Genomic DNA, 14,161 nt, shown 5'->3' with positions numbered 1-14,161 from the left:
CACATTCTATTCATAGACAAAGCCTTCCCCGGGTTTAAGTGGAAGGATCATAGATCCCTCTTCATGGAAGAAGTCAAAGAATTCACTTATGTCGAAGAATTTGTGCAAATGCTTAATAATCACCACAATTGAAGATTCTTTCCAAAATTCAGATTTTTTTTTTTGGTAGATTGCATTATTGGCCCAGTTTTTCACCTATCCCTTTAATGACAATCTGTCTTAGCTCCACCTGCTATAACAAAATACTAGAGACTGTGTGGCTTCAACCAGCAGACATTTGTTTCTCATAGTTCTGGAACTTGGAAGTCCAAGGCGCTAAGAGATTTGGTAATTGTAAAGGTTCTCTTTCTGGCTTGCAAGAAGCTGCCTTTTTTTGTTTTTTGTTTTTAATTTTTTTTTATGTTTATTTTTTGAGAGAGAGAGACAGAGTGAGTGGGGGAGGGGCAGAGAGAGAGGGCGACACAGAATCTGAAGCAGGCTCCAGGCTCTGAGTTTTCAGCATAGAACCTGACTTGGGGCTCACATCCATGAATTTTAAGATCATGACCTGAGTCGAAGTTGGACGCTTACCCTAGTGAGCCACCCAGGCGCCCCAGGAAGCTGCCCTTTTACTGTATCCTCACATGGCAGGGAGATGAAGCTTTGGTCTCTTTCTCTTCATATAAAAGCACATATCTCATCATGGGTACTCCACCCTCATGACCTTATCTGAAGCTAATTGTCCCCCAAAGGGCCCATATCCTAATACTATTATGTTGGGATTTAGGGCTTTAACATATGAATTTTTGTGGGGACAGAAACATTTAGTCCATAGTGCAATTCTTCCATGTGACTTTGCAGTCCCTTCTACCCTTCCATAGGAGAAATGTTTTCCTGTCCATTGACTTTGTCCTTGAACATGCAGACTTGCGTTGGCCAACGATGTATTAGCAGAAGTGATATAAGCAGAATTTGAAATGCTCTTGAGTCACGGGTCTGCCTTTCTGAGCCTCTGCCACTGCCACTGCCACTGCCACTAGAGGAACATTGTCCATGTTTACTAGAGTCCCAAGAGTGGACGAAACATGTGTAGAGCAGATCTGTCCCAGTTGTCACAATCTGAAAAAGCAGTACCCCAGCCAGTTTGCAAAATTATAGGGAAAAGCGGAGCTGCCCAGCCAAGCTCCTCACAGGCCAGCTACACCCCAGCACTTCTTCTACAAAGAAGTGAATATTTTAAGCCACTTACTTTTTGGGTGGTTTTTTAATGCAGCAACAGTCAACCAAAACAGTCTTATTTTATTAAAGTCTATCTTGTGTTCCACGGTGGAAATTAAAAATATTTTTCATATATGTCCTATATATTTCCTTTCAAGTATATACCTTAGGTTTTGCTTATACATTCTTACTTTGAAATATTCATTGTTGTATTTTAAAATTGTAAGTAGCAAAGCAATTAAGATTTAAATATTAATTCTGTGTCCACATACCTTACTGAATTGTTTTATAATTACTAATACCTTTTCAATATTGACTACAAAAAGCTGCATTCTAGGGGCACCTGGGTGGCTTAGTTGGTTAAGTGTTCGAGTTTGTCTTAGGTCATGATCTTGCAGTTCGTGAGTTTGAGCCCCACGTCGGGCTCTGTGCTGACAGCTTGGAGCCTGGAACCTGTTTCTGATTCTGTTTCTCTCTCTCTCTCTCTCTCTCTCTGCCCTTCCCCTGCTCATGCTCTGTCTCTCTGTCTCTCTCTCTTTCTAAAATAAACATTAAAAAAAAACAACCCTGCATTCTATTTTGTATAGATACTAGACAATTATATTTAAGTCTATGTTTCACTGTATTCAAATCCAACACCGTATTTTTCATGCACCATGTGCATTGTATCTTTACCTATGAGTTTGTTATTTCAAGTCATCTTTTATGTCACTGGACTATCTCCTCAATAAACTCTATGCAGGCATAATTTATATGCAATAAAGTACCCAGATTTTAAGTGTACAGTTTAATGAGTTTTGACAAATGTATACAACTGGATAACCACCACTATAATCAAAATACAGAATGTTTCAATTACTCTAAAAGGATCCTTTAGCTCTGTGAAGTCAAACTCTATTCTGAACCCAAAAGCGTATATTGATCTCCTTCTTGTCACAATAGATTGTTTCTGTCCCTTCTAGAATTTGGTAAAATTAGAATCATACAGTATGCTCTTTTGCATCTGGTTTCTTTTGCTCAACACAGTATTTCTGCAATTCATCTATGTTATTGTGCATATTGGTACTACTGTTGTGATTTTTTAAATTGCCAAGTGGTAGACGTTCAACATCTTTTCATATACTGAGTGGTCATTCAGATATATTTTGTAAAATATTTAAATCTTTTGTCTATTTTTAAATTGTTTGTATTTTTATCAATTAGTGGAAGTTATGTATACATTTTGAGTCGCAGAACATGTCACATATATATGTTGTAAATGTTTTCATGGGTGTGCCCTTCTTATGCATGTACTTTACAGTATCTCTGGAAGAACAATTTGAGGAGGCAATTCTTCATAGGTTTCTTATGTTTCTAATTTTTTTTTAATGTTTATTTATTTTTGAGACAGAAACAGAGCATGAGTTGGGGAAGTGCAGAGAGAGAGGGAGACAGAATTGGAAGCAGGCTCCAGGTTTCGAGCTGTCAGCACAGAGCCTGACACAGGGCTTGGGGCTCGAACCCACAGACCATGAGATCATGACCTGAGCTGAAATCAGATGCTTAACCGACTAAGCCACCCAGGTGCCCCTCGTGTTTCTACATTTATTGTGAGCAAGTTGCTAATTGAAACTTTCTCTGGACTATCTTTTAGTGGATGTTTGTAGAGCACTCAGACTTGAAAGAAAGAGATGGTGTCTCTCTCCAGAGCAGAGGATGGGTATGCTGACTGTCCAGGATAATAAAGGTAATGTTTCCTTCAGGAGCAAAAGGCAGTTATGCATACTGCACATCATAAAAGATTTGAGTTCCCTAAGCTCAGGGTTCTTCCTCAGCAATGCAACTCGATGCATGTTCAGGCATCCATCTGGGCCCATCTGCCTCACTCCAGTGGGATTTGGGGACAAAAAGAATTGGTGGAAATAGGCTAATGGTCATGCTTCTTCTGTTCCATGAGTAATTAAGTGCTGATGTAAGAGTCTTGTGTGACAGCATCTATGGAACTATGGCAGGCTAACTTATTGGTTCGCAAGTTAGATGAAACATCAGTTCTTTCATAGTTCTTGGTAAAAGACATTTTGAATTTTGATGAAGTATATTTTGCCAATTTTTCCTTTTGTAGTTCATGTTTTTTGTTTGCTGTTCTGTTAAAGAAACATATCCCAAGATTCCTAATATTTTCTTCTAAAATTTTGTAGTGTAGGTTTTACATTTTGGTCAATGATCTATTTCAATTTTTGTGTAGGTTATAAAGTACATATTCTTGGGGGCACCTGGGTAGCTCAGTCGGTTAAGCGTCCGATTTTGGCTCAGGCCATGATCTCATGGTTCGTGAGTTTGAGCCCCGTGTCGGGCTCTGTGCTGGCAGCTCAGAGCCTGGAGCCTGTTTCAGATTCTGTGTCTCCCTCTCTTTTTGCCCCTGCTTTGCTCACACTCTGTCTCTGTCTCTCAAAAAGTGAATAAAGATTAAAAATAATAATAATAATAAATAAAGTACACATGCCTTCACTTAAAAAATATTGAAATCTAGTTGTTCTAGCATCATTTTTGAAAAGACTCTTCTTTTCCTCTGAATTATCTTGGCAGCTTTGTAATAGTTAAAGGACCATGGATTCTTGGGTTTAGTTTTGAATTCTCTACCAGTTCCATTGGTCTATTTATATCTACTTATGTACTATAGCTTTATAATGTGTCTTGATATCAGGCAGCTTAATTCCTCCAACTTCATAATTAAAAAAATTAATTTGGCTCTTCTAGGTCTTTGCTCTTTCATTTACATTTTTAAATCATCTTAGTAATTTCTACAAAAAGTCTTGCTGTGGTTCTCTATTTATTTGTCAAATCAAATCTATTTATCAGTTTGTGGAAAACTGACTCTAAATATTTAGTTTTCCAATCCATTAACAAACATCTATTTATTTCAGTCTTCTTTGATTTTTCTCACCAATGTTTGGTAATTTTCAGTTACACTACTTTCAGTTACTTTGCTAAATTTATTCCTAAGCATTTCATGCTTTGGGATAGTGTGGTAAATGGTATCATTTTACACAATTTATTAATTGTTTATAGCATAGAGAAATATGATTGATTGTATCTTGACTTGAGTTCTACTATGTTGCTGATTTCACTGATTAGCTCTAGTAGCTTTATGTAGATTCCTTAACATTTTTTACATAAATGATCATGTTATCTGTGAATGAAGAGAGACTTACTTCTTCATCACTAGTCTCTTTGCCCTTTTATTTCATTTTCTTGCCTTTTTGCACTGTGTAGTTTCTTTGCGGAAAGATATTTAATTAGAAATTTAATTTCATTAGGGGTGCCTGGATACCTCAGGTAAATGTCCGACTCTTAATTTCAGCTCAGGTCATAGTCTCACGGTTCATGGGATCAAGCCCCACATTGGGCTCCACACTGACAATGCAGAGCCTACTTGAGATTCTCTCTGTCTCTCTCTCTTTGCCCTTCTCTGTGTGTGTGCATGTGTGGGCTCTCTTTTTCTCTCTCTCAAAAGAAATAAACTTAATTTTTTTAATTTTATTAATAAATTTAGGGCTTTCTGACTATTTGACATCAAGAGTCTGTTTTGTAAATATGTGTTTTTCTTAGAAAAGTCCTCAACCAGTTGGGCTTTTCTATTTCTTCTTGAGTCTATTTTGTAATTTTTGTTTTTCAAGGAACTTGTTCATTTCATCTAGGTTATTCAGACTACCAGCATACATTTTTAAAGTAATTTCTTATTCTTTTAATGACTGTCATATTTTTAGCCATTTCTCTTCTTTTGTTCCTGACACCTGTAATCTGAGTTGTCTTTGTTTTGTTACTGCTCAGTTCAGCTCCAGAGAACAGATTTGTGTTTCATTAATTTTCTCAATTTTTTCTGTTCTTTTTTATTGATTTCTGTTCTTTTTTTTTTTTTAATTTTTTTTTTCAACGTTTATTTATTTTGGGGACAGAGAGAGACAGAGCATGAATGGGGGAGGGGCAGAGAGAGAGGGAGACACAGAATCAGAAACAGGTTCCAGGCTCTGAGCCATCAGCCCAGAGCCTGACGCGGGGCTCGAACTCCCGGACCGCGAGATCGTGACCTGGCTGAAGTCGGACGCTTAACCGACTGCGCCACCCAGGCGCCCCAATTGATTTCTGTTCTTATCATTATTTTTACTTATGTTAGGTTTAATACTTCTCTTCTTTTTATAATTTCATAATGGGGAACCTTGGAATATAGACTTTAGAATGTCCCTTTTTTTCCTAATATAAGGATTCAAAGCTATAAATTTCCCTATAAATAATTGCTTTAGTTTCATCTTATAAATTTTATAAGATACACACACACACATTTATTTATGTATTTATGTATGTATGTATGTATGTATGTATGTATTTATTTATTTCAGAGAAAGAGATGGAGCCAGGGGAGAGAGAGAGAGAAAGAGAAAGAGAGAGAGAGAATTGTAAGTAGGCTCCATGCTCTGTGTGGAGCCCAATGCAGGGCTTGATCCCATGACCGTGAGATCATAACCTGAACTGAAATCAAGAGCCAGATGTTCAGCCATCTGAGCCAGTCAGGCTCCCCTGTTCTATAAAGTCTGAAAACTGTTTCTTGTAGTGCATGTCTTCTGGTAACTAATTCTCTCAGCTTTTGCTTGTCTAAGATAAAGTCTTTAGTTTGTCTTCATTTTGGAAGATAACTTCAGGTTGGCAATATTTTTCTTGCAATATTTAAAATATGTCATTTCATTGATTTCCAACTTACTTTATTTATGACTAGTGGTCTGTGTTCATTCTTATTCACAGTCTTAAAAGGAGAGGTACAAAGAAGGTAAGCCCTATAGCTAGCTTATTGCCTGGAGACAGTGTTTGCTCAGCAGCACACTGGGGCTAAGTCCAAACAAAGCTGAACATGAGTAGTGTTGGTGAGTAAAGGATATGGTTCAAACTTTGTAGAGGCCAAGGGAGCTACAATTTTCAGGACATAATACTAAAGAGATTGAAACTATCAGGGAAGAGTTCTGTTGCTCTGCAGGAGAGTCTTCCTGTCTTTGACTAAATACTGATCTGTGCATGCACAAGAGGAAACTATAGACTCTGAAGAAATGCCAGAACAAAGTGGACATAACAACTCCTGGAGCTCACAGGGAAGTGGGAACATGTTATGCTCTAACCACCTGAAGTCCGATGTCTTCCTAATGAGGGAGGCATCAAACAGAGATCTCAGAAATGAATTGCCTCTGCAGTAGAGCCAAACAGGCTTTGACTAAAGGACAATGATGTTAATTCATGAAAATTAAAAATCAAAACTGAAAAAAGATCACACTGAATTCAAGGAACTTATCTAGATGCACCATAAGACATTCCTTCAAATCTTTTTTTGGTTTGTTTTATTTTATTTTACGGTGGTAAGAACACTTAACATGAGATCTACCCTCTAAATTCATTTTAAAGTGTATAATACATAACTGTTGACAAGAGGTGCAATGTTATAAAGCAGGTTATTTGTCTTGCTTCATTGACACTTTATGCATATTGATTAGTAATGCCCCATTTCCCCCTCCTCCTAGTTCCTGGTAACTACCATTCTGTTCTTTCATTTATGAGTTAGACTATTTTAGAAATTTCATATAAGTGAAATCATGCAGTTTGTCTTTTGGTGACCAGCTTATTTTACTTAGCATAACGTCCTCAAGTTCATCCTTGTTGTTGCATATTGAAGAATTTCCTTTTAAATAGGAAGGTTGGATAGTATTTCATTGTATGTATGTACCACAGTTTCTTTATTCATTCTTTTGTTGATGAGCGTTAAGTTGTTCCTACCTATTGGCCACTGTGAATAACTGCTTCAGTGAACATGGGAGTGCTAATATTGCTTTGAGGTCCTGATTTCAAGTTTTTTTGGATAAAAACCCAGCAATGGAATTAATGGATAATATGGTAGTTCTATTTTTAATTTTTTGATAAACCTCCATGCTGTTTTCCATAGCGGCTGCATCATTTTGCATTCCCACCAACAGTAGGCAAGGGTTCCAATTTCTCCACATAACTTGCTGACATTTACTATCTTTTGGGTTTTTTTTAATAATAGACCTCCAGATAGGTGTGAGGTGACACTTCAGTGTGGTTTTGATTTGCATTTCCCTGATAACCAATGACCTTTGGCATTGTTTCATGTACCTGTTGGCCATATGTATGTCTTCCTTGGAAAAAATGGCTATTCAGGCTTTTTGCCCTTTTGAAAATCAGTTTTCTAGGTTTTTTTGCTATTGAGTTGTAGGAATTCTTTATATATTTTGGAGATCAATCTCATGTCAGATATGTGGTTTGCAGACATTCTCTCCCATTCTGTAGGTTGCTTGTTTACTCTGTTAATGATTTCTTTTGATGAACAGAAGCTTTTTAGTTTGATGTAGTTTTTTAGGATGCTTACAGTCTCAGGCCTTACATTTAAGTCTTTAATCCATTTTGCAGGGTTTTTTTTTTTATGGTATAAGATAAGGGTCCAATTTCATTCTTTTGCATATGGATATTCAATTTCTCCAAGACCATTTGTTGAAGAGACTGTCCTTTCTCCATTGTGCATTCTTGCCACCCTTGTTAAAGATCAATTGGCCATATACACGTGGATTTATTTCTGGGATCTTTATTCTGTTCCATTGACCTATATAACAATATTAAATCTCCCAACCGATGACATGAGATGTCTTTTCGTTTGTTTGTGTCTTCTTTAATGTCTTTCATCAATGCTTTGTAGTTTTCAATATACAAGTCTTTCACCTTCTTAGGTTTATTCCAAAGTATTTTACTTTTGTTAATTGTTAACTGGCTATTGAGATATCGTTTTCCTAACTTCCTTTGCAGATAGTTCATTGTTAGTGTATAGAAATGCAAGTGACTTTATTTGTTGGTTTTTTATTCTACAACTTTACTGAATTCATTTATTCTATTCAGTTTTCTGGTGGGGTTTCCTATATATAAGATAATGTCATCTGCAGACAGGGACCATTTTACTTTTGATTTTCTGACAGTTATACCATTTATTTGTTTATTTATTTGGCTTAATTTCTCTGACTAGATTTCTGGTACTATGTTAAATATAAATGGCAAGAGTGTACATCCTTGCTACATTCTCAATCTTAGAAGACTGAGGTATTTTCCTAGTTTGGTGAGAGTTTTCATCATGAAAGAGTATAAAATTTTTTCAATGCCTTTTCCTGATTTCTTGAGATAATTGTACACTTTGTTAATGGGATATATGATATTAACTGATTTTCTATGTTGAACCATCCTTGTATCCCAGGGATAAATCCTACTTGATCAAGATATATGATGCTTTTTTTTTTTTTAATTTTTTTTTCAACGTTTATTTATTTTTGAGACAGAGAGAGACAGAGCATGAACGGGGGAGGGGCAGAGAGAGAGGGAGACACAGAATCGGAAACAGGCTCCAGGCTCTGAGCCATCAGCCCAGAGCCCGACGCGGGGCTCGAACTCACAGACCGCAAGATCGTGACCTGGCTGAAGTTGGACGCTTAACCGACTGCGCCACCCAGGCGCCCCAAGATATATGATGCTTTTAATGCGCTGATGAATGCGCTATTATTTTGCTGAGGATTTTGGCATCCATATTCATCAGGAATATTGGCTTATAGTTTTCTTTTCTCATAGTGTCTTTGTCTGGCTTTGGTATTGGAGTAATGCTGGTTTCATAAAATGAGTTTCCTTCCCCTTCAGTTTTTTAGAAGAGTTTGATAATGATTGTTGTTAATTCTTTGTTAAATGTTTGGTAGAATTCACCAGTGAAGTCATCTGGTCCTAGGCTTTTCTTTGGTGGAAGGTTTTTTATTATTGACTCCATCTCCATAGTAGTTATAGGTCTGTTTAGACTTTCTGGTTTTTGTGATTCCTTCTTATCAGGTTGTATACTTCTAGAATTTATCCATTGCTTCTAGGTTATTCTGTTTGTTGGTATACTGTTCATGCTAGTCTCTTATGATTCTCTTTATTTCTGTGACATCAGTTGTAGTGTCTCTTCTTTCATTTCTGGTTGTTTCTGTAAGCTGCCTTTTAGTTCACATATTTAGTCTCTCTTTATTTAAATAAATTGTTAATTCAATGAATTTTTGTTGAGACCACTGTATTTTACACATTGTTGATGCAGGTACAAACAGCAATCAGACAAGAACTCTCCCCATATGGATCTTGGAATTTATTAACATGGTTATGACAATTCTGATGTCTTCTGGAATAAAATGAACATATGTCAATACTAAGTTAAATTCTCTTTATTTCCCTTATCCAAATCCAAACTCATAGAGCCTAGTTAAAGTTCCACTCCAACCACATTGCCTTCCTCTTGTGCCCAATAGAGGTCTCCCTTCTTCTCACGTATTATATTATCATTTGTATCAATGTGGAGACCTAATATCACACACTTTCAACTTAATTAATTAAATGTACTATGATAGCATTTTTTATTCTGTATTTTTTTGGTCTTTTAAAAAAGTTTTTATTTAAATTCCACTTATTCAACATACAGTGTAATATTAATTTCCAGTGGTCATTTTTTAACTTTTTTTTCCACACTAAAATAGTTTCTTTAGATCTGTCAAAGATAAATATAGTCAAACATTAGTTAAAGTGGTGAAAACAAATTTTATTGAGTAAATACTGACAGTAGGGGAAAGACTGAGCTCTATTCTAATTGGGTCAGAGGTGACCGAATGTCTTGAAGAATGAAGGATTAGGGAAAGGGAGTATCCAAGCAGTTTCAGGGGAGTCAAAAATTACAAAAAGTAGGTAAGAGGATCATCAGTATAAATGCAATTAGGTCAGCTGTGTCTCGTAGCTAGCAATTATTGAGGTTAGGATTATGTCCTCCCACAGAGACTGGGAGATAAAAATGCTATCCTTCCTGAAGTTTACATTTCAAAGGGATGGCTTCAGATTCTTGAGAAAGACCCTCCTATATTGTAGGAGATAAACATATATCTCAAAGGGATAGAGAAGGATTTACAATTGTAAGCTTTACTTTTTTATTTATTTTTAGTAAGTGTTCTAAGAATGTGGGGCCAGGTGCCTATTATCAGTCTTTGGATAGAACAAACAGTAAATTCCTTTGACAGCCTTGAGCTTTTTCAGGCAGGAACTCACATCACAGAAAGACTGGGTAGTCCCAGAAATGTGGTCTTAGGCTGCCAAGAATCATGATTGGTTTGGTAAAGTCTCTTAGTGTAGTGATTTGAAGAAGAAGCTATGTACTGAGAGTTCTTTTGTACTTCTGAAATCCTATCCTTGTATCTCTTATGTTGCAGGATTTTTACCTCAATATCAAGGATTTGTTGTCTCACCACTTTGAAGAATGAAGAGGTGGACACAGAATGGGCAACAGGCAAAAGTTTATTACAGTATAAGATTAGAAAGTAAGAATAGTAGGAAAGCTCTCTTTACAGAAAGTGGGCATTGGAAGGTGAATACCCACGGACTATAGGCAAGGGTTCTGGTTTTATAAGGTTCTGGTCAGCATTCCTTTCCCTTCCTCCTCCTTCCTTCTCAGGTTCTGCCCTTACTGGCTGGATAACTCTAGGTGCTGGCTTGTCCATTCCTAATTCACTCGACTCCATTGTGTGAGGGGTCAGACTAGTCATACTGTTCTTCCTATATAACATAAGTTTTATGGTTTACTTTTTTAGCTAGGTATTTTGATTGTCAAACTCCTGAGGGAAATCTGAAGGGGAGTATATGGTGTCTGTCACATTCTTAAGAGGGACCTTCCGCTCGAGAGGGTTTGCGGTAGTCGAACGCTCCCAGCATTGTTCCAAAATATGTGTTTTTCCTCACCCAGGGACCTCAGGTCCTAACCTTTCCCTCTCTGCCTATTTTAACCTATCTTTTCCTATCATACTTACACAGTATTTCTGGCACATAGTAGGTTCTTAAAGAATGTTGACCAAATTTGTTTAAATACTAATAGTCCTATAAAATAACCAGATCCCAATCTTTTTTTTTCTTTTTCTGTTGGTATTCACTGGCCTGTTCTACACATCACTGCATACTCAAGACCTTATGCTAGGGCTGCCTTGTACAGTTAATATACTGCACAAATATGTCTAGATGAAGGAGTTTAAGGTAGCTTAAATCCAACTTGTGCTTTATTTGCTGTAAGCCCTAATATTAGCATTTGTACCCTCTAAATCACACAAATACATCATATGGTCTAGTGGCTATGCTGTCAGTTACAATGCCTGGGTCACAGGGTTCTAAATAAGGCCAGCTGGACATGTTCTAAGTTCTGTTTTGGAGAATTGCCATGAAAGCAATTTTAAAGCACATTTTTCAACAATTACCTTGATTTTTGTCTTGCTTTGCAACAAGTTTCATTTGCCAAGGTCGGGTGTTTGAGCACTAGGGAGCACAAGTTAATCCTTTATAAAAGTCTGTTTGATTTAGATTCTACTGAAGGTCTTGAAGAGATTGGATTTGTAGCCAGGGGCCTCTCAAATATAATCACTACCTTGGTAACTACAGTCACAACCAAGAAAGACACAGATTCCTCTTTAGGGAGTTAACTGTCCTTTTTGTTGATTTTGTTTTGGGGATTAGAGTAGATTTATCTATTTTCATGATCTCTGTTATACAAATTTATGCAGAGACACTTTCAAGTAGGGTCATAATTTGTCTTGAATAATACTAATTTTCTTTTTTATGTTCATGGGTATTTTTTTTTAGACTTTGAAAGGCGGACCTATTTTTCAACACAATCGTTTGCTAGTGTTTCATTCCTTCACATACTGACTTCACATTTCCATTAACCGATCCCCATTTTTTCTCTACCAAAAACAAATAAATTCCCCATACACACATAAAAAATTAAACACCATTTTGACTTTTTTGCAGTGTTTATAAACTGCATTTAAATTCTTTAGGAAGTAACTAAAACATTGACAATAACAATGGAAAGTGGTATATTTGCTTGGATTAAGAAAATTGGTTTTTAAAATTCTTCATGGTAGTGTAAAATATTTAATATAAGATAGTAATATATTCCTTCTTCTGAAAAACAATATCTTGAAAAGGCTAAAACAGTTGGGATGTATATCAATATCTTCTATTACCCTCAACTTTACTAATGTCTACCTTTTAGACTTTGTGTAATTGACAGAACTAGCTTTTTTTCAGCTTTTGTCTAAACCAAAATAGATTCAACTGTCTTCCATTAAGCATTGGAGAGCATTAAGCTTTAAGCATTAAATTTTTGCCCACTTGTAAGAAGCAAAGATTCTTATTTGTCTGTTTCAAGACTCATCAGAGCACATTCTTCAGTTACCATGGAAACTATCTCCAGCTAAATTTGAGAGGGTCTCTGAACAGAACTGAAATGCCAACACTAATAGAAAGAGCCATGTTTTAATTCTTCTGGATATTATTTTGCCTTTTCTTTTTTTTTTTTTTTTTTTTGGTCTTAGCTGAGGTACCAAATTATTCAGCAAGAACACAATGACTTGGCTATAAATGATTCTGAAGATAATACTTGAGCAAAAATTTGATTTGATAGGGAAAGAGTGAGAGGATTGGAAAACAAAGCTGACAGAATTCATACTGATGAACATAAATTTTAGTTTTCAAAGTTGGGCATTTCACCTACGTAGGTTTTACTATTGATTTCATGTTCATTTGTATTTGCATGTTCTCAGAAAAATAAGTGAGAGTCTGTGAGATGCTTATTTTTAGAAATTATTTTATAACCTTTGTCACTTAATATAGTTGTACTTTTAGCCAGTACATCAAAAATATTGCAGCATTTCCAAGTGTAAGAGATATTTAGAATTTTGTTTTATTTGGTACGGTTACAGGTAATGTACAATAAATTGAACATTTCTCCAATAATAGAAATTCATAGTTGTATTATAAAGGTTATTTTAGCTTTTTTAATTAATTTTTTTTTCAACGTTTATTTATTTTTGGGACAGAGAGAGACAGAGCGTGAACGGGGGAGGGGCAGAGAGAGAGGGAGACACAGAATCGGAAACAGGCTCCAGGCTCTGAGCCATCAGCCCAGAGCCCGATGCGGGGCTCGAACTCACGGAGCGCGAGATCGTGACCTGGCTGAAGTTGGACGCTTAACCGACTGCGCCACCCAGGTGCCCCTTAGCTTTTTTAGTAATGTAAAAACTAGGTACAATTATGACAACCATTTTCTTTTTTCCCCCCGGTAGAAATTCTATTTAAACTTTAGATGCTTGTTTATGTTTTCATAAATATATGAAATTTTTTTGGAATTTATTTTTCATGACAGATGGGAAAATTTAGAGAAGTCAATGAATTGTGAAATGGAAGCGAAGAACCTAGACATTTTCTAGAAGTCAATCCAGCCCTCTGATGTTCCACTTGAGGAAAAAACAGTCCCTGGTGATTTGTTAGTTTCGTCATGTCACACACACCTGTAGTGTGAATTTTGTTGGAACCTGAGGTTCTTAGTCTCCAATCAGTGTGTCTGGCCTTTCAATGTGACTTATTTCATAAGTCATCTTTTTATTTGAAGACTGTCCAAGTGATAGTGTTATGTATGTCTATTAAAGTAGTTGAAAACCCAAAAGCTTACTAGATTTTTTTGGCCTTTTGGTCAAAAGCAATATTTGTCTCTGTAATAAAGACAATACTTTAGTAAAAGAATAATAACCCCTCAAGTTTTCTGACTACGTATGCTTTGGGAAACCCCAGTGTGGCTGGCACTAAATATTTTTAACTGAAACTATGTTGGAGACAAAAGTTAAGGTTTGTCATGAAACATATAAATGTGAATGGACATGGAAACACACATTCACTTCTTTGCAGGTGGTACCTAACTCCATTTCAAGTGCTACACTAGTTATGAAGTTTTCATTTCTCATGCTAATGTTTTCATTGACATGGCTAATTCACAGTTTACTTTATATGCGTACATCCTGTTCCTGTGGAATTAAACCCTGAAAATATTGTTGCCCATGCTAAA

The 14,161-nt window shown here is 36.3% G+C and overlaps 1 long non-coding RNA gene across 1 annotated transcript in view; it reads left to right on the top strand.

Moving 5' to 3' along the window:
* The window catches only part of LOC123383880, a 32,461-nt gene extending 19,441 nt beyond the window's left edge, over positions 1-13,020 (top strand). The window contains exons 2-3 of the long non-coding RNA XR_006594218.1: positions 2,831-2,923; positions 10,485-13,020. This is a non-coding gene — a long non-coding RNA (uncharacterized LOC123383880). The remainder of the gene's footprint in view (positions 1-2,830; positions 2,924-10,484) is intronic.
* The last annotated feature ends 1,141 nt before the right edge of the window (positions 13,021-14,161 follow it).

This window comes from Felis catus, chromosome A2 (assembly GCF_018350175.1).
Source record: "Felis catus isolate Fca126 chromosome A2, F.catus_Fca126_mat1.0, whole genome shotgun sequence".
Classification (NCBI taxonomy): domain Eukaryota; kingdom Metazoa; phylum Chordata; class Mammalia; order Carnivora; family Felidae; genus Felis; species Felis catus.
The sequence above is the reverse complement of the archived record's forward strand: the minus strand, read 5'-3'. Positions and strand labels throughout refer to the sequence as shown.